General features: G+C 42.6%; 1 protein-coding gene and 1 pseudogene across 1 annotated transcript in view; one reads left to right on the top strand and one right to left on the bottom strand.

The window, feature by feature from the left end:
- The window catches only part of LOC110521089 (alpha-(1,6)-fucosyltransferase), a 168,454-nt gene that overhangs the window by 82,597 nt on the left and 63,561 nt on the right, over positions 1–22,296 (bottom strand). The gene's annotated exons all lie outside the window — the stretch shown is intronic.
- Positions 9,436–11,330, top strand: LOC110521088 (protein disulfide-isomerase pseudogene; annotated as a pseudogene).

The raw sequence follows: 22,296 nt of genomic DNA, 5'->3' as shown, positions 1-22,296 counted from the left end.
CTATAAAATAATAATTAATAATAATTAATATCACCTGATTGAGCTAATCATGTAAATGTAATTAACTAGAGAGTCGGGGGACCACAAAATAATATTTATAGAGCTGTTATCTTCCAAATAAAAAATATTTTACACCAATAGCAGTCAATATCAATCGTCACCTCAATTCAGTCTCATCTGAAAGTTGTAAATTCTTAGTTATCTGCACGAACCCTAGCTAACAATTTGAATCAGCAATGCAAAATTGGGTGTAATTATTTATTTACTAAATACCTAACTAATCACACAGAATTACACATACACCTAATGAAATCATAACTTGATTACAAATTACGTCATAAAGGAAAACGTCCCTAGCGGGCGGAACAGATATGACAGCTTGTTACACAAAATAAAAGTGGCTGGGTTTGAGTGAAAGAGCGGGAAGACTGAGGAACAAAGGGAAGAAGCTGGGCTATCGTAAATACAGTATCTTATGCATTCTAAATTACCGCCCATTTGGAAAAGGAAAATGCAATAAATATTTAACCGAGTCCTTTGTAGAACGTCTCTGGTTGTCAATTGGATACGTTGTAGTAACGTTGTTGTGTGATAGACGGGATACTCTGTCTGTGCAACCCTCGTTGCATCTGCTGTTGCTAAGTCAACGGCTAGGAGGTATCACTTCTGTAGTGAATAAGAGTTCAAAGTTCATACCATTTCACAACCAAAGCTCACACTGATGTTAGCTTCGTTCTGTAGTTATTATCTGAACCATTCTGACATAGGACCGTCGTCCTCACATCGTTGGAACAGGAAATTCTATTGTCGTCAAGGGCTTATATAGGAAGAGAGAGAAGGGCGTGTTTGAAAAGTTTTATAGCCCATGTCCCTTCACAGGGGCGGGGCCACTGATTGAGCAGCCCTATCTTATGAAAACCCACATCTCACATTTTAGAAACTAAAATCACATTTCATCCCATCACAAATAATTTCATATTCAAACATTTAAATTGAACAACAATTCCATGTGAATCCGATAACTCTGATGTGTAGACTTTCCACTGTAGAGTTTATGTCATTTTATCATTGATGAGAATGTCTCAGATGACAACCGAACTGACATCATATTCATTAAGTACCACCGCATATGTTCAATTGGTTGGATTACCAGAATATAGTTAATTTCCCCCCACCTACTGATCTTCCCAGAATCTCTATGTTAACCAAGGGTTTTGCAAATGTAACCTCAGTAGGGTAGAGAGAGGAAAAAGGGGGGAAGAGGTATTTATGACTGTCATAAACCTACCCTCCAGGCCAACGTCATGACAACATGTATTGGTAAAATAAATATTTAAGGAAATATAGGCTGGCACCACATTACTACAATACAAAACAGCTCAATCAAGCATGATGGTCCAGGCTGTAACACATCCGGCCGTGATTGGGAGTCCCATAGGGCGGCGCACAATTGGCCCAGCGTCGTCCTGGTTTGGTCGGGGTAGAACGTCATTGTAAATAAGAATTAGTTCTTAACTGACTTGCCGATATAAATAAAAAAATAAAGAAAATAAAAAATGGGGTTATAAGTATAAAAGTAAATCTTGCTTTAAATTATAAAATAAAAGCTTGGTAGTGGAATTGGGTAATGTCTTAGCGTGGGGTGGGAAGAATGCAATACATGACCTTGTATGAGGTACAAACCACTTTATTTTGGGAGCACCTCCTCAGAGTATGAATTAGACTGTTTGAGAAGTTTTGAATCCTAATCAACCCCTAAAATGTATTGGAAGTACAATAGACCAACATAGCTACTGTAGTAGGTCAAAGCTGTGCTGGAAAACCTTGGTAGAGCATGGGTGAAGTAGGCATTTTGGTGCTCATGTGACTTTACTTTATTTTTCAGCTTCAGACCAATGCCTACTTCTCACTTAAAATGTATTTTATTTTATTTTTATAGAATACACATTTTATCCTAAGTACAATACAGGAAGGCACAATTGAGTCAAATATTTACACGTTTTGGGGAAGGGGTGTTGGTTGCAAGTGTTTAAATTGTGTAGTATTTACCAATCATAATAAGAGTCTGGTAGTAGCAGATGTGATATGTGTTGTAGCATGAATGTATATGTGTGTGTGGGTGGGTGGGTGTGTGGTAAGGTGCAGGCTTCGGTTTTACCAGGGCGTTGTGAACAGGGATGGTGGATGGGCAGAAGCTGCAAGGTCCGGCTCCGAGGGTTGTATGTTCAATCACAGTGCTAGGCAGTCGTAACCCTATCTCAACCGAGGGTTGTATGTTCAATCCCAGTGCTAGGCAGTCGTAACCCTTTCCCAACCGAGGGTTGTATGTTTAATCCCAGTGCTAGGCAGTCGTAACCCTATCCCAACCGAGGGTTGTATGTTTAATCCCAGTGCTAGGCAGTCGTAACCCTTTCCCAACCGAGGGTTGTATGTTTAATCCCAGTGCTAGGCAGTCGTAACCCTTTCCCAACCTCACCTCTGGAATTAATGACTCAACTTTGAAATGGGACGTTTATAGACAAATGTAGATTCTGCAGTGAGATTTTGAGAGCTTGTTACATACACACACTATTCCAGTCTCTGTTCCCCATATGACAGACAGAGAGAGAGAGAGAGAGAGAGAAAGAGACACAGAAAGATAGATTTTGAGAGCTTGTTACATACACACACTATTCCAGTCTCTGTTCCTCATAATGACAGACAGAGAGAGCGAGCCAATCAACCAGCCAGAGAGAGAGAGAGGGAGAGAGACACAGAAAGATAGATTTAGAGAGAGGCAGAGGGAGAAAGAGAAAGAAACAAAGTGAGATACAGAGAGAGACTGTAGCTGGTGCTGTTTAGGGGGGTGCAGCTGTAGAGAGGAGACAGTAGAGAAAAAACGTCCCTGCCTCCGATTTGTAATCTCCCAATAAAAGCATGATTGAAGAGGGTGGGGGGCTCTGCAGTCTCCCATGCAATAAGTTAAGTTCCCAGCGCAATAAGCAGCCAGCCTCCCCCACTCCCAACCTCACTTTACAGACAGCGGTTAACTCCCATTGTAACCTGGCAGAGACCAGAAATAGCCTGTGCCAAAATGCTCTAATTCCTCCAGGCCAGGGGCTGGACTGAATGATGGAGCGATGACTGAAGTTAGGGAGAGAGGGATCGATTATACACACATACAATTTATCATTCTTTTTTTGTGTTCATGTCTTCACAGAATCAATAGATAACGTAGGGAATCTTATGTACTCACATTAATGAAACTCCATTTCCCACGACTCCTCACCCATACACTCGGACGCTGCCCTATGGGAATAATCCTCAACGGTTCTGTAGTCTTCCAGAAATTATAGAATAACATCTAGAACTTAATAATACCTCTCTGTGATATTCTATGATGGGCACTGTAGAACGGAACCCTCAAGATAACACTGCATATTTTATTATCCAAATGTAAGATGAACACTTAATTCTAGACTCACAAAACTCTCATTCACACAGTACTGTTCGCAAAACATACTTCCCTCACACTCTCTTGTATCTCATTCACACAGTACTGTTCCCAAACCATACTTCCCTCACACTCGCTTGTATAGATGATCTTATGTCTATCTAAATGTGCAAAACTACCTACAGAGTACCCATGTCTCCTATCTAACTATGTAACACGGTCCCAAAAAAATCCAACCTTACCTCATATTTCCTAAGTATCAGGAACAACAAAACACTTACAATAACACCTACCAATAGCAACCCAGGGCATACCTGTTTACCTAACTTAACAAAACACAACACGTTATAATTAGACTGCCAGGACTAGTGTTCTTTCAGGTGTCACCGGGCCCTGGTCCCTCATCTAATAGAACTTCACCAGGACTAGTGTTCTTTCAGGTGTCACCGGGCCCTGGTCCCTCGTCTAATAGAACTTCGCCAGGACTAGTGTTCTTTCAGGTGTCACCTGGCACAGGTCCCTCGTCTAATAGAACTTCACCAGGACTAGTGTTCTTTCAGGTGTCACCGGGCCCTGGTCCCTCGTCTAATAGAACTTCACCAGGACTAGTGTTCTTTCAGGTGTCACCGGGCCCTGGTCCCTCGTCTAATAGAACTTCGCCAGGACTAGTGTTCTTTCAGGTGTCACCTGGCACAGGTCCCTCATCTAATAGAACTTCACCAGGACTAGTGCCCCCTCAGGGTGTCACCAGGCCCTGGTCCCTTGTTCCCACAAACCTCACCATCCTACTGCGATCAAGTCAGTACCACGGATTATACTTTTGGTTGCCCGCAACTGGCTAATTAACAATCATGCACAAGGATACCTCACTTAAGAACACTCTTATCAACTGAACTCAGTCCTGCTGTTTACCTCAGCTGTGGCCCTGTTAACTTGTTGAGGATAGGGGGCAGTATTTTCACTTTGGATGAGTTGCGTGCCCATAGTGAACTGCATCCTACTCTGTCCTAGATTGCTAATATATGCATATTATTATTACTATTGGATAGAAAACACTCTGAAGTTTCTAAAACTGTTTGAATTATGTCTGTAAGTATAACATAACTCATAGGGCAGGCAATCTTCCAAACAAGAAGTGAAATTCTGAATGTGGGGCAACTTTGACGTCATCACCCCCTCCTTTCCCAACAAGATATGAATCTGGTAGCACTTCCATCGCCTTCCACTAGATGTCCTCATTCAGTAGAAAGTGGAATGGAGCATTTCCTGTGAACTTTGACTGAATGGGAGGGGAAATAGTCAGTGTCCCGACAGAATGCCATTTTCCTGTGGCGCATTTCTCTGTGGGTGCCACCGTCGTTCCATTTGGCTCCAGCTGAAAACGTATGATCCGGTTGGAACGTTATTGGATATATATGATAATAACATCCTGAAGATTGATTCTCTACTTAGTTTGACCAGTTTATTCGACCTGGAATATATCTTGTGGAAGTTTTCGTACGAGTTATCCTGGACCAGCAGTCAGTTTTTGGGCACGTGAGTTGAAAGTGATAGCAAATGCAGCTACTTGGACACTAGTATTGGACAGTATGGAACAAAACAACGATTTATTGTGGAACTAGGACTCCTTGCACTGCATTCTGATGAAAGATCATCAAAGGTAAGGGAATATTTATGATGTAATTTCGTATTTCTGTTGACTCCAACATGGCGGAGAAATACTTTTACGTCTGAGCGCTGTCTCAGATTATTGCAATGTTAGGCTTTTTTCGTAACGTTTTTAAAAAATCTGACACAGCGGTTGCATTAAGAACCAGTGTATCTTTCATTATATGTAGAACATGTACCTTTAGTCAAGAGTATTTCTGTTACCTGGCGTAGCTTTCTATAATTCCTCTGGATATTTTGGAGGCAGTTCTGAACATGGCGTCAATGTAAACCGAGATTTGTGGATATAAATATGCATATTATCGAACAAAACATAAATGTATTGTGTAACATGTCATATGAGTGTCATCTGATGAAGATTTTCAAAAGGTTAGTGATTCATTTTATCTCTAATCCTGCTTTTGTGACTATCTTTGGCTGGAAAAAATGGCTGCGTTTTACCTTTGATTTGGTGGTCTAACATAAATATATGTTGTGTTTTCTCTGTAAAACATTTAAAAAATTGGACATGATGGGTAGATGAACAAGATGTTTATCTTTCATTTGAGGTATTGGACTTGTTAATGTGTGGGGGGTGGGGGGGTGGAGTTCCCTGAGAGGAAGACCTCGTTCTGAGCGTACCCTTAAACAGGGACTTTAATTGTTTTTATTTTTTACATTTATAATTTCGTCACGTATTGATAGATTGTCCAAGCCTACCTCTCTCAGTACTCTGTTCGAGATCTGATATCCACCTGTGCCCGCTACCTCTCAGATAATAGGCGGGTAAACCTGATCAATAATAAAAATGAGCATGGTGTACCGCGAGATCCTAATTTCTGATCCCCTGTGCACAGTTTACCCAGATCAGGAGATTTCAACAGGTGAAGTTGCAGATCCCATCCTCGTCGCCAAAAATTTTGTGGAAATTCAGTACTGAGAGAGACTTGGTCTTTTCTTCAAACAATCATCTTTATTTAATATTCATTAATTATTGCAATAATGAGACCGTCAGTCCACCAGTCTTGACTGACTGTTAGGCTGAGAGTCTAGCCTTTACAGACGATGCACAGTTTTTATATAGCTCATACGAAGATTGCTTAGTCAGTCACTTCTAACCTTCCCATAAGCCATCTTGGTTATCTACACTCGATGGTCTTTTACTTTGTCTCATCTTCCTGGCATCTGGGCAACTCTCTATCTCGAGTCACACACACCACATCTTGTCTAATGAATGCTAGCATTTAGGTTTTATGACCAACACAAGTCAATTATCAGCTTCAAACTATCTCTAGTAGAACCCATGTCCTCAACACCCAGACTAACTGCAGGGTGCTAGAGTGGAGACCATAAAACACAGCATTATCAGGACAGAAATATCTTACTGTTCGTTAAGTCAATAATTGTTACATAGCCAACAAATAAGGTGAAAACATAACTTTTCCCTCATAGGAGACAGGATGGAGGAGTGGGGTGGTGGAGGAGGAGGAAGGGACAGAGGAGAAGAGGAAGTTGGTGGTGGGGTGGTGGAGGAAGAGAAGCAGAAGAGGAAGAAAAGGGTGCTGAGGAGTTTTATCTGCTCAAACAGGAAGTAATAAAGTAATAAAAGCCTAGTTTATTGGGTGGAAAAAAGTATACAATAAAAAAAACTACCCTACTCTCACTCCTCTCACCCTACCCTCACCCTACTCTCACTCCTCTCACCCTACCCTCACCCTACTCTCACTCCTCTCACCCTACCCTCACTCCTCTCACCCTACCCTCACCCTACTCTTACTCCTCTCACTCTACCCTCACCCTACTCTCACTCCTCTCACTCCTCTCACCCTACTCTCACTCCTCTCACCCTACTCTCACTCCTCTCACCCTACTCTCACTCCTCTCATCCTACCCTCACCCTACTATCACTCCTCTCACCCTACTCTCACTTCTCTCACCCTACCCTCACCCTACTCTCACTCCTCTCACCCTACACTCACCCTACTCTCACTCCTCTCACCCTACCCTCACCCGACTCTCACTCATCTCACTCTACCCTCACCCTACTCTCACTCCTCTCACCCTAACCTCACCCTACTCTCACTCCTCTCACCCTACTCTCATTCCTCTCACCCTCCTCTCACCCTACTCTCACTCCTGTCACTCCTCACCCTCCTCTCACCCCTCTACGTTCTCCCTCCTGTCACCCTCTCCTCTAACCCCTCTTCTCTAATCTCCCCTCTCTTCCACCATCATGTCACCCTGTATTTACCCTGTCTCCTCTCCCTATTGCTCATATACTCTATGTCACATGACATGTTGGTATTTAGAGGGCCAATCTGCAAAACAGCATTTTCTGGGTCAATAGTCAACACACATTGCTTGACTTCCTTTCTCTGCTCTCCTTTGTGTGTGTGGCTGTGTGCCTGTTCGTCTGGGTTTACCATTCATACCTGTAGTTCTCTTAAACCTACATGTGAAAGAACTCCTAAGATCGTCCATAAAACCGAAAATGAAATCCCCTCTGTGCTTGTTCACACCCAGACAATTTCCTAGCCTCCCAGCTGTTCCAGCCTGACTCTAAGTCAGCATTGCCCCTGAGGACAATGAAGAAGAAACCAGGCTGAATAGCCTTGCCTCCCCGGAAACAGACTTTCCTCAAATGTCATTAAAGTCCAAACAGTGAGCTCCACTATCTCCCCTCAGTCCCCTGACCCCTATAAATACGGCATTTAAAAACAGGCTCAACAGATACAGCCCGTCCCAAATGGCACTACAAAGGGCCCTGGTCAAAGTAGTGCAACTATATAGAGAACAGGGTGCCATTTGGACCGTCCCAAGCCTTTTCTTCCTCTCTCTCTGGACCTCGCTCCCTGGACCTCGCTCCCTGGACCTCGCTCCCTGGACCTCTCGCCCTGGACCTCTCGCCCTGGACCTCTCGCCCTGGACCTCTCGCCCTGGACCTCTCGCCCTGGACCTCTCTCCCTGGACCTCTCGCCCTGGACCTCTCGCCCTGGACTTCTCGCCCTGGACCTCTCGCCCTGGACCTCTCTCCCTGGACCTCTCGCACTGGACCTCTCTCCCTGGACCTCTCTCCCTGGACCTCTCTCCCTGGACCTCTCTCCCTGGACCTCTCTTCCTGGACCTCTCGCCCTGGACCTCTCTCCCTCATGTCGCAACAAAAATGGATCTGTTGGCAAATCAAATTTACTAACCATACAAAATGAGAAAACTCAACACCGCTTTGCCGCTCAGGCCCTAAACAGGAGAGGGCCAATGCAATCTCACCTAATAAACACAATCTCAAGTTTATTTGGTGGAAAATATTGAAAATAAAATCTCAACGTGGCAAATCTTGTTCCCACCCTTTATCCTCATTCTCCTGGGAGGTTAATGCCTGCAGACAACTCCCATGGCTTTTCTGTCCAAGTCACGTTGCAGTTTACTAAATAGGAATTTGGCCTACTGAGCATAGGGACCAGGGAACGACTGGTTGTTCATTTTTCTCCAACTAGACACTTAACAGTCTCTCTTTCTCTCTCTCTCTCTCTCCCTACCCACCCCCTCCCTCTCTCGCTCGCTCGTCACTCTATCTCCACACTTCTCTCTCTTTTTCTCCCACCCCCCCTCTCTCTCTCTCTCTCTCTCTCTCGCTATCTCTCCCCCTTTCTCTCTTTCCCCCTCCACTTCCCTCTCTCTCCCCTAGTTAACTAATCTGGCTCTTTTATAAAAATGGGGTCTTTCTTTCACGCCACTCACTCAGTGGGTTCTTCCACTTGGAAAGTCAATAGCAGCCTACCCTTCACAGCTGCTATGTGTCTACAGGGAGCTGGTTGAGTGACACTCATTGTTTAACTGTGAATATGCATTTCTCCCTAGCCTCAGGAGTGACTGGCGCATGCCAAATGAAGGACGTTCCTGTGATTGATGGTGCCTATTTATAACGTTGAGATCGGTACTGCAGGCATGCAAACCCTGACAAGACCACACACACACAAACGCGCACACAGACGCGCTCAGGGATGTGAGCACGCATGCAGACACACACGCACACACACACACACACACACACACACACACACACACACACACACACACACACACACACACACACACAGAGCAAACAAAAGAGCTGAACTTATATCAGAAAAGAGACACTATTAGGCATTGGTAAGGGAAACATCATTTAGCTTTGGTTTGGTTTCGAAGAACACCAAGGTTAGATCATAAACTGAATCAATAAAGCCCTGCTATTGTGTTACACTGTAGCCAGCGTTGTGTACCATTCAACTGAACCCTTACAATAATGGAAAACAATGGCTGTGGGAGTTTTTATTTTCAATAATATTTTGCTAAGTTCGCAGTACACGTAAAAGATGGCATCTCACAGCCAAAGGGAGAATCTCTTCTCAGACACGGGGATGTAAGAGAATTGGAGGAGAACGGGCGGACGTGGCAGGGAGAGCAAGGTAAAGGAACAGAGCCAGGTAGCTTGGTATCTCCTCTTGCTGCGGATGTCGTTTGTGTGTCAGTACGCCAGTGAACTTCCTCCTCAATCCACCAGGAAGGACAGAGGATGAAACAGTCATACAATCCACCAGGAAGGACAGAGGATGAAACAGTCATACAATTCACAAGCCGGTCAATGCATTAGAGCAGTCATCTACTGACAATCAAATCAAATCAAATATAATATAATAGAATATAATAGCATAAAATATATGCTATTTAACATACGCTTTTATCCAGTCTTGGGTCCATTCTTTATATTACAGTCTGATTATTACAGTCTGAATATACCTTTCTGATTATTACAGTCTGACTTTTACAGTCTGATTATTACAGTCTGAATATACCTTTCTGATTATTACAGTCGGATTATTACAGTATGAATATTACAGTATGAATATAACAGTCTGATTATTACAGTACATTATTACAGTCTGATTATTACAGTCTGATTATTACAGTAGATTATTACAGTCTGATTATTACAGTCTGATTATTACAGTAGAGTATTAGTCTGATTATTACAGTCTGATTATTACAGTCTGATAATTACAGTATATTATTACAGTCTAATTATTACAGTCTGATTATTACAGTCTGATTATTACAGTCTGATTATTACAGTCTGATTATTACAGTCTGATTATTACAGTAGATTATTACAATCTGGTTATTACAGTCTGATTATTACAGTAGATTATTACAGTCTGATTATTACAGTCTGAATATTACATTATGACTATTACAGTATATTATTACAGTATATTATTACAGTATATTATTACAGTATGAATATTACAGTCTGATTATTACAGTATGAATATTACAGTCTGATTATTAGTCTGATTATTACAGTCTGATTATTACAGTAGATTATTACAGTCTGATTATTACAGTCTGATTATTACAGTCTGAATATTACATTATGACTATTACAGTATTGTAGAGTACAGGCCCGAGAGCGAGGCCATCATTGCCGACAACATCGTCGCCTTCTGCACACTCTTCACAGAGGGAAAACTCAAGCCCCACCTCATGAGCCAGGACATCCCTGAAGACTGGGACAAGAACCCCGTCAGATTCCTGGTTGGCAAGAACTTTGAGGAGGTCGTCTTCGACCCCAAAAAGAAGATCTTCGTTGAGTTTTATGCACCCTGGTGCGGCCACTGCAAACAGCTTGACCCCATCTGGACCAAACTGGGCGAGAAGTACCAGGACAGCGCCGATATCGTCGTGGCTAAGATGGAATCCACAGCCAACGAGATCGAGACAGTCAAAGTACACAGCTTCCCCACTCTCAAGTTCTTCCTCACAGGCGATCAGCACAAGGTGGTCGACTACAATGGTGAGAGGACACTGGAGGGCTTCACCAAGTTCCTGGAGAGCGGAGGCAAGAGCACCGGCTGGAGAGGAAGGGGAGGAGGTGGAAGGGATTCTGAACTCCAAACCCTTGGGATATCTCTCTGCAGACATTGCTGACCCCGATCCGGTTACACCGAAAATGCTCTTGATGGGACGCCGAGATGCGTCACTTCCTCAAGCCATGTATGCTGATACCAACCTCGTAGGCAGACGCCAGTGGCGACACAGCCAAATCTTAGCTGACCATTTTTGGGCCCGATTCATTCGGGATTACCATACCAAGTCTACAGCACAGAGGGAAATGGTGGAGAGAAATGGCCAGCCTGGAAACTGGCCAAGTAGTAATGATAGTGGACCCTCAGCTGCCTCGAGCCTCCTGGCCGGTGGGCCGTATAACTAAGACCATGCCTGGGACCGATGGTCGTGTTAGATCAGTGGAGATCCAGGTGAAGAACTGGACATATATCCGGCCAGTTGCCCGACTAATTCCTCTCCCTGAGATGACAGAGGACGGGGAGCAATGAGCCTTTTTTGAGGAGTGTGGAATTTAACAAATTTCCGGAGTGGCTGTAGAAAAGGCCCATGGAGTTGGTGGAATAATCCTTTAATTCATTGCCATTTACTCAGCTGGGCCAGGGGCGCTTTAATTAGGTCAGGTGGAAATGTCCGACAGATCTCAACTCCATAAAAGGAGGAAATTGCCATCGCCTGATCTCGCTGCTTTCTCTTCCTTAACTCCATCTGATCCAGAAGTTCTGTGCGTCCATGAATCCACGTAAGTCCACCGACTCTTACCTTTCATCTGAATTATCTGTGGCGATCGGGAGAGTGGGCCATTCAGTTACTGTTAATAGTTATTACCGCGGAGCGCGGCTTGGAGCGCAGCTTCAAACATATTGTGTAATGTGAATTGTCAATGATCACGGCCCTACGGATCCTCATAGGCCAATTATGCAATCGATATGGTTCATGTGTATTGAAATGAATTATATGTACACATGAAGACAATTGAAAGAGTGAAATGAGAAACGTCATTGTTTGCTAACTGATTGACTTTGATAATGGGGATTATAGATTGTGTAACCATTCACTGTTTGTATTCTTTCATAATTTATGATAAATAGTTACGAGCCTAAATGACTCGTGGATGATTACTATTGACTTCTTAATGAACTGGACTGTTGAATTCCCTAAATGATGTTAATAATGAATGATATGGTTTGATCTTTGATTATGAATTTGATTGGATACATGTTATTTGTTTCCTTGTGATGCAGCACAGACTACTCAGTAAATATACCACTTTATGGTTAAAGGAATTCCTGCCTCATTCTCATCCATTCCTCTGTCACCTTCACTGTCAGTCATCCTACCTGTCCAGCTACCCACACAGATTCCACTAATCTTTCGAGTTCATTATTAGAGTCTGAATATTACATTATGACTATTACAGTATATTATTACAGTATATTATTACAGTATGAATATTACATGGACTATTACAGTATATTATTACGGTATATTATTACGGTATATTATTACAGTATATTATTACAGTATAATTATTACAGTCTGACTATTACATTATACTATAACAGTATATTATTACAGTTTATTATTACAGTCTGAATATTACATTATGACTATTACAGTATATTATTACAGTATATTATTACAGTATGAATATTACATGGACTATTACAGTATATTATTACAGTATATTATTACAGTATATTATTACAGTATGAATATTACATGGACTATTACAGTATATTATTACGGTATATTATTACAGTATATTATTACAGTATAATTATTACAGTCTGACTATTACATTATACTATAACAGTATATTATTACAGTATATTATTACAGTCTGAATATTACATTATGACTATTACAGTATATTATTACAGAATGATTATTACAGTCTGAATATTACAGTATGATTATTACAGTCTGAAAATTACATTATGACTATAACAGCATATTATTACAGTATATTATTACAGTTTATTATTACAGTATTAATATTACATTATGACTATAACAGTATATTATTACAGTCTGAATAATACATTATGACTATAAAGCATATTATTACAGTATGATTATTACAGTATGATTATTACATTATGACTATAACAGTATATTATTACAGTATAGCATTACAGTATATTATTACAGTCTGAATATTACATTCTGATTATTACAGTATATTATTACAGTCTGAATATTACATTATGACTATAACAGCATAATATTACAGTATATTATTACAGTCTGAATATTACATTATGATTATTACAGTATATTATTATGTATATTATTACAGTATATATTTACAGTATGCTCTTTCTGTTCCAAGTTATAAGTGATTTAACTTTAATTTGACCCTGCAAGTGTTTGAGGTGTTCCTTATTTGCCAGGCTCCACTTGACAATAGGAGTCTGAAGTCAGGGCATAGAAATGGAAATGAAAGCTCCAAGCACACATCAAACTTTAAGAGCAGGCAGGCAGGCAGGCAGGCAGGCAGGCAGGCAGGCAGGCAAGGCAGGCAGGCAGGCAGGCAGGCAGGCAGGCAGACATGCGTTGATCTCCGTTCCATCCATGTGTCTGTTCCTGCAGGCAGGGGTGTTCCGGTCTGTCTTTTTATCTGCCTGCCTGCCTGCCTGCCTGCCTGCCCGCCCGCCCGCCTGTCCGTCATTCCGTCCGCCCGCCTATCTGTCTGTTTGTCTCGCTCGCCATCCATCGCTCTCTAAGTCACCCATTTACGCCTGGCTAACGAGCTGCAAGATACAGGCGTTGTTTCCTTCTAACCATCACAAAAGAAGCCCTACAGGCAACGGAGGCTCCAGCACAGATCTGTACGTAGCCGTATTGGAGCCATCTCATTATAATCCCATAGACACGTCTAGCAGGGAAATTAATGAGGAAGTGGGTTGCAGGTTCTTTCAACTAGGCGGTAGGTAGGGATATGATTATGTATAGGGGGTCCATCACGTGTCACTGAGATACAGTATATTATTTGAATGTGTATTGTCATGACGTTGGCCTGGGGGTAGGTTAATGACAGTCATTAATACATCTTCCCCCATTTTTCCTCTCTCTACCCTACTGAGGTTACATTTGCAAAACCCCTTGGTTAACATAGAGATTCTGGGAACATCAGTAGGTGGGGGGAAATGAACTATATTCTGGTAATCCGAAAAATGTAACATGTGGTGGTACTTAATGAATATGATGTCAGTTCGGTTGTCATCTGAGGCATTCTCATCAATGATAAGATTACATAAAATCTACAGTGGAAAGTCTACACATCAGAGTTATCAGATTCACATGGAATTGTTGTTCAATTTAAATGTTTCAATATGAAATTATTTGTGATGGGATGAAATGTGATTTTAGCTTCTAAAATGTGAGATGTGGTTTTCATAATATAGGGCTGCTCAATCAGTGGCCCGCCCTGTGAAGGGACATGGGCTATAAAACTTTTCAAACACGCCCTCCTCTTCCTTCCTATATAAGCCCTTGATGACAATAGAATTTCCTGTTTCAACGATGTGAGGACGACGGTCCTATGTCAGAATGGTTCAGATAATAACTACAGAATGAAGCCAACATCAGCATGAGCTTTGGTTGCGAATAGTATGAACGTTGAACTCTTATTCACTACAGAAGTGATACCTCCTAGCCGTCGAGTTAGCAACAGCAGATGCAACGAGGGTTGCACAGACAGAGTACCCGTCTATCACACAACAACGTTACTACAACGTATCCAATTGACAACCAGAGACATTCTTCAAAGGACTCGGTTTGGCAACACGGCCTTCCATCTACCACCAACCTACCAAAGCACAGCACAGAGTAAATATTTATTGCATTTTCCTTTTCCAAATGGGCGGTAATTTAGAATGCATAAGATACTGTATTTACGATAGCCCAGCTTCTTCCCTTTGTTCCTCAGTCTTCCCGCTCCTTCACTCAAACCCAGACCCTTTTCTTTTATGTAACAAGCTGTCATATCTGTTCCGCCCGCTAGGGACGTTTTCCTTTATGACGTAATTTGTAATCAAGTTATGATTTAATTATGTGTATATGTAATTCTGTGTGATTAGTTAGGTATTTAGTAAATAAATAATTAAACCCAATTTTGTATTGCAGATTCAAATTGTTAGCCAGGGTTCGTGCAGATAACCAAGAATTTACAACTTTCAGATGAGACTGAATTAAGGTGACAATTAATATTGACTGCTATTGATGTAAAATATTACTAGGTCTTTAAGAGTTTATTCGGAAGATAACAGCTCTATAAATATAATTTTGTGGTGCCCCGACTCTCTCGTTAATTATATTTACATGATAAGCACAATCAGATAATATTAATAACGGAGAAATTATTTTATAGAATAGCATGTCATATCACTTAATCCGGCATAGCCAACAACACACAACAGTATTGATGTGCTGTAAAATGACCCTGCTCTATGCTAGGCATGTTTAGTGGGGTTCCTTATAATGTTCAAATCAAATCAATCTTTATTTAAAGCCCATTTAAAATCGCAACACACTTTACAGTAAAAAAAACAAATAAGGTAGAAAAAAGAAAAACAAGCAGGAAGAATAAAGTGGATTAATTAAAGCAGCAATAACATTCCAATAAAAAATAAAGGGAAATTGTTGAGGAAAAAGATAAGCAACAGTAAATGATTGATTTATTTTTAAAAAAAAGTTTAACTTTCATTTAATCAGGCAAGTCAGTTAAGAACAAATTCTTATTTACAATGACGTTCTACCCCGGCCAAACCCGGACGACGCTGGGCCAATTGTGCGCCGCCCTATGGGACTCCCAATCACGGGCGGATGTGATGCAGCCTGGATTCAAACGAGAGACTGCAGTGATGCCTCTTGCACTGAGCTGCAGTGGCTTAGACAGCTGCGCCCCTCGGGAGCCCCAAACTGATCCTCTTATATCTCTGTCGGTGGCAAGGACATCAGAAGAAGAGAGGTGAAGGAAATGAGTTTCATTTGATTCAGTGGTTTCATCAGACCCCGGGATATGAGTGTCATCACAGACTCTCAAGATGAGCATTAGGAAAGGTGACACCATCGCCAAGGTTACACCGTACAGCAGAGGAACACTGATGGTTGTTATCCCAAGTGGCCATGGTGGTGGTGGTGGGGGTAGGGTGGTGGTCGGAGTCATGGTGGTGAGGGTAGGGGTGGTGGGGGTGGTAGTGGCGGTGGGTGTAGGAGCGGTGGTGGGGGTAGGGGCAGAGGTGTGGGTAGGGGTCGGCGGTGGGAGTGGCAGTGTGTTTGGGTGGCGGTGGGGGTGGGTATAGGGGTAGCGGTGGGGGGTGGGTGTAGGGGTGGCGGTCGGGGTGGTGGTGGGGAGGGTGTGGTTGTTGTGACTATGGTTTTTAATTCCAGTAGGCAGGCAGGCAGGCATGAGTGTAAGGTGATAGTGGTGTGTGTGTGTGTGTGTGTGTGTGTATTCGTGTGCGTGTGTGTGTTAGCGTGGAGGATCGCGGACACGCTTAGTCGACTCTGTGGAATGTAAATGAACCACTGACTGCAGCGCTGGTCTGGCTTTCCTCCAACATTTTTTCCCACCTGGGATCCATCCATCCCTCCCTCCCTCCATCCGTTCCTCTATCACTCCCTCCATCCCTCCATGCCTCCTTCTCTCCCCCATTCGTCTCTATACAGGAACACAAGTGCTTCTTTCTCTTGAGCTACGTTGCTCTACCGCCGCCTGTGAGCCTAGCTCCCACTTTCCACACCTCAGTTGCCACGGTATGTGCTGTGGCTGCGTCTCTGTTTTCAGATAGAGCAGCAGAGGAGTTTAGACTGGCTGAACAAACTATACCAGTGACTAACCATGCATGATCATTTCAACTATACTGTTTATTTCATTCCTGCGCTACTGTAATCTATGAGAGCAGCCAAGGCTTCATTACTGAGTATATACACGGAGTATACCAAACATTAAGAACACCTTCCTAATATTGAGTTGCATGGACTTTACAAGGTGTGGAAAGCGTTCCACAGGGATGCTGGTCCATGTTGACTCCAATGCTTCCCACAGTTGTGTCAAGTTGTCTGGATGTCCTTTAGGTGGTGGACCATTATTGATATATACGGGACACTGTTGAGCCTGATAAACCCAGCAGAGTTGCAGTTCAACCTGGTCACCCTAGATACAAGTCAGTATTCGACGTCCATCCATGTCTGAGGACGTCGGGAGATGGAAAGGTGACATGTTCAAATCCAGCAATAGAAAGTTTAGTTTAAGCCTATCCCAAACCTTAACCCTTACGTTAACCATTCGGAGTTAATGTCTAACCTTAAGATTTTAACATTAATGCCTAAACGTAACCCTAACCTTAAAAATACGTTGTTAATATCTCAACTTAACCTTAAACTTCCAAATTTGACATTTGAGAAACATGGATGAACGTCTGACGTGAGACTGTGAGAGCTAGTTGGTTCTTGACACAAACCGGTGCGCCTGGCACCTACTACAATATCCCGTTCAAAGGCACTTAAATCATTTGTCTTGCCCATTCACCTTCTGAATGGCACACATCAGAATCCATGTCTCAAAATAAAATAAATCTCCTACCCTTCATCTACATGATTGAAGTGGATTTAACAGGTGACATCTATAAGGGATCATAGTTTCACCTGGATTCACCTGGTCAGTTGATGTCATGGAAAGAGCAGGTGTTCTTAATGTTTTGTATACTCAGTGTACGTAGCTATCTTTACATACTATATCTTACTAATAGAAGGAAATGTGATATTAACATGATATGAGGATGAGGAAGAGGAAGAGAAGGAAGAGGAGGAGGAGGAAGAGGAGAGGCAGGATGAGGAGGTGGAGGAGGAGGAAGAGGAGTAGGAGAAGGATGATGATGATGATAGAAGTGATAATGACGATGATAATGATGATGGAGTATGACCTTTCCTCACACAGGAAGTGGAGCAGGTCCTAAAAGAGGCACTTGTCATCTCCCGTCTAGACTACTGCAACTCTCTGTTGGCTGGGCACCCCGCTTGTGCCCTCAAACCCCTACAACTTATGCAAAATGCCGCAGCCTGCCTGGTGTTCAACCTTCCTAAATTCTCCCATGTCACCCTGCTCCGCCGCACACTCCACTGGCTTCCAGTCGATGCTTACATTATCTCCAAGGCCTTGGTGCTTGCCTACAGAGCAGCAAGGGGAACAGCACCTACTAACCTTCAAGCTCAAACCCTACATCCCAACCCGAGCACAGCGTTCCGCCACCTTTGGTCTCTTGGACCTCCCACCCCTACAGGAGGGCAGCTCCCGCTCAGCCCAGTCAAAGCTCTTCTCTGTCCTGGCATCCTAATGGTGGAACAAACTGTGATGTTTGTGCTTTTCTAATAACCAATTTATGTGTTCATGCAAGTGACTGATTGAACGAATCCTCACTATCAGTATCTGCAATTAGGCAGTACGCCCAGACCCTTGTTTTGAGAATGAAAGATATCTCAGTTTCAAGGTCTCAGCTTAGAGAGAAGAAGCCTTGCGAGGTATTGGTCTGTCAAATGCATGAACCAGTATTGGTCGGTCACATGAATAAAGCAAACCTTAATGATGAATTAATTATGAATGATGTATAAGCTAAATCATGCAAATATAACTTGTCTGCAGTATATAAGAGAACTAACAGGACTGCCCAGAGAGAGCTCCTGACAGACATGTACTACAGTGCATCAAGTTTGTTGGAAACTCTCCAGGGGGCTTTTAATAAAATAACGATTATTTTAAGATTGACTTTGATTGTCCCTGTGTAGAATTTCCACGACAAAACCCCTCCCTAAGTCAGGACAGTGGAGTACCTGGCCATTTTTTCAAATGTTTGTATTTTTTATTTCTTTGAAGAGTATCTTAAATAACTCGATGACCCCAACTCTTTTCCCACTTGCACTGACTTTGCTGATAAATACTTGGTTGAGGGAAAATGTACATGATACTGTATCATTGTGATGTGTGGTTGTCTCACCTAGCGATCTTAAGATGAATGCACCAATTGTAAATGGCTCTGGATAAGAGTGTCTGCTAAATGACTAAGATGTAAATGTAATTCATTATACTCCTTACAACCCTCCCCCCCTCCCTCTCTACCTCACCACCCCCACCCCCACCGCACTTCAGATTAACAACATCCTGGTAACTAACTAGGTTCAACTTGAAAAGGCCAGGACATTGTTTGAGCATTCACGTCCAATCGTTGATATCTTGATTCTAGGTAACTAAGCCTCAGTCCCCCACAATCTTGCCTTCTCTAAATTAGAATCCAAACAAAATCCCTGTACAGCGTGTACTCTGTGTTATTGCGAGACATCGGTCACATATCCCAAATGACACTCTATTCCCTACATAGTGCACTACTTTTGGCCAAAATAGGCACTAAATAGGGAATAGGCTGCCATTTGGGATGTAGCCTCTGTGTCACAGCATTGCCCATCTGCACCCATGCACCTATCCCTCACAAGTAATCTGCAGCCCGTTGAAAGACCCACAGTGACTGTGTGTCCCAAATGGCACTTTATTCCCTACATATTGCACTACATGTGACCAGGACCCCATGGGGAACTATGTAGGGAACAGGGTGCAGTTTGGGAAGCAGTCCCTGTTAGTCCCCAAATGAGAACCATCCTTCCAACACTCAGGAAGGGGCCTTTGGCTGCAGAACTGCCAAAGCTATTACAGAAAACATGCACTTATTTTTGGGGGGGCAAATACAATTAGTTCAGTGATTATAAATATCAGGAACATAAATCTGAACACAGAGGAAATGGGGGCGGTGTTAGGTAAGCACATATCAGTGTTACTTGGGTTTTAGGAAGGAAGCCACAGGGTAGAGGGGTAAATTGGGACGGGGATGGGATGGGACGGGGAGGAAGTGGAATTAGCCAGAACATTCCATGTGGAAATAAACTGTTACAACTCTCAGCGGTAGAAATTCAACACCAGAAACATTCTGTTTATCAAACCTGAAATACACGGGTCTGAATATTAACTGAAAGTGCTACTCCCTGATCTGTGTCACCTGTCTTTGTGCTTGTCTCCACCCCCCTCCAGGTGTCGCCCATCTTCCCCATTATCCCCAGTGTATTTATACCTGTGTTCTCTCTGTGTCTGTTGCCAGTTCGTCTTGTCTCGTCACGCCTACCAGCATGTTATTCTAGTCTCTGTTTTCTGGCTGCCCTGAAACTGCGCCCGCCTGCCTGACCATTCAGCCTGCCTGACCATTCAGCCTGCCTGACCATTCAGCCTGCCTGCCGCCCTGTACCTTTTGGACTCTGACCTGGTTAACTGACCTGCCTATTGCCTGCTCCTTTTATTTAAATAAATATCAGGGACTCAAACCACCTGCCTCCTGTGTCTGCATCTGAGTCTCACCCTGTGTCATCATAGAAATGTTTTTGTTTTTCAATTGTTTTCATTTCAGTAGGAATACAAATGTGTAAGTACAGATATTGATACTTGTATTTGTCTACAGCAATTACAATGTCGTATAAGCCCATTTTATTTTACCTTTATTTAGCTACACACGGTATATACAAGAAACAGCAGGAAGACTGATGGGCGGGATGAATGAAAATAATGGCATTCATTCTAGATTTTTGAATCCTTTTTGATTGCCATATGTGTGTTTGTAAAGTGCACATTATTTATGAAGAAGGATATTAGTTATATGAATACAAAAAGAAAAGGATTTGCAGATGTACAGTGGCTCGTGAAAGTATTCACCACCTTTGGCATTTGTCCTATTTTGTTGCCTTACAACCTGGAGTTAAAAATGATTTATTAGGGGGTTTATAACATTTCATTTACACAACATGCCTATCACTTTGAAGATGCAAAATATATTTTTATGTTGAAACGAACAAACAATTCTCAATTGGATTGAGGTCTGGGCTTTGACTAGGCCATTCCAAGACATTTAAATGTTTGCTCTTAATCCACTCGAGTGTTGCTTTAGCAGTATGCTCAGTATGCTTATGTCCTGCTGGAAGGTGAACCTCCGTCCCAGTCTCAAATCTCTGGGAGACTGAAACAGGTTTCCCTCAAGAATTTCGCTGTATTTAGCGCCATCCATCATTCCTTCAATTCTGACCAGTTTCCCAGTCCCACGACCATGCTTCACTGCGGGGATGGTATTCTCGGGGTGATGAGAGGTACTTGGTTTGCGCCAGACACAACGTTTTCCTTGATGGCCAAAAAGCTCAATTTTTGTCTCATCTGACCAGAGTACCTTCTTCAATATGTTTGGGGAGTCTCCCACATGCCTTTTGGTAAACACCAAATGTGTTTGCTTATTTTTTTCTTTAAGCAACGGATTTTTTCTGGCCACTCTTCTGTAAAGCCCAGCTCTGTGAATTGTACGTCTTAAAGTTGTCCTATGGACAGATACTCCCATCTCCGCTCTGGAGCTTTTGCAGGTCCTTCAGGGTAATCTTTGGTATCTTTGTGTCCTCTCTGATTAATACCCTCCTTGCTGGTCTGTGAGTTTTGGTGGGCGGCCCTCACTTGGCAGGTTTGTTGTGGTGCCATTTCTTTCCAATTTATAATAATGGATTTAATGGTGCTCTGTGGGATGTACAACGTTTCTGACATTTTTTAAAAACCCAACCCTGATCTGCACTTGTCCACAAATTTGTTCTTGACCTGTTGAGCTCCTTGGTCTTCATGGTGCCGCATGCTTGGTGGTGCCCCTTGCTTTGTGGTGTTGCAGACTCTGGGGCCTTTCAGAACAGGTGTAAATATACCGAGATCATGTGACAGATCATGTGACACTTAGATTGCACACAGGTGGACTTTATTTATCTAATTATGTGACTTCTGAAGGTAATTGGTTGCCCCAGATCTTATTTAGGGGCTACATAGCAAAGGGGGTGAATACATACGCACGCACCACTTTTCCGTTTTTATTTGTTAGAATTTTTTAAACAAGTCATTTTTATCATTTCACTTCACCAATTTAGAATATTTTGTGTATGTTGAACCTGAAAAACCCAGCAGCGTTGCAGTTCTTGACAAATTCAAACCAGTGTGCCTGGCACCTAATACGATGCCCCATTCAATAGCACTTTAATATTTTGTCTTGGCACACCTACAACAATCCGTCTCAATTGTCTCAAGGCCTAAACATCCTTCTTTAACCTGTCTCCTCCCCTTCATCTTTAACCCTGTCTCCTCCCCTTCATCTTTAATAACCTGCCTCCTCCCCTTCCTCTTTAACCTGTCTCCTCCCCTTCATCTTTAACCCTGTCTCCTCCCCTTCATCTTTAACCTGTCTCCTCCCCTTCATCTTTAACCTGTCTCCTCC

This window comes from Oncorhynchus mykiss, chromosome 4, assembly GCF_057628025.1.
Source record: "Oncorhynchus mykiss isolate SJ-2025 chromosome 4, ASM5762802v1, whole genome shotgun sequence".
Lineage (NCBI taxonomy): Eukaryota > Metazoa > Chordata > Actinopteri > Salmoniformes > Salmonidae > Oncorhynchus > Oncorhynchus mykiss.
This window is presented reverse-complemented; position numbering and strand designations above follow the sequence as displayed.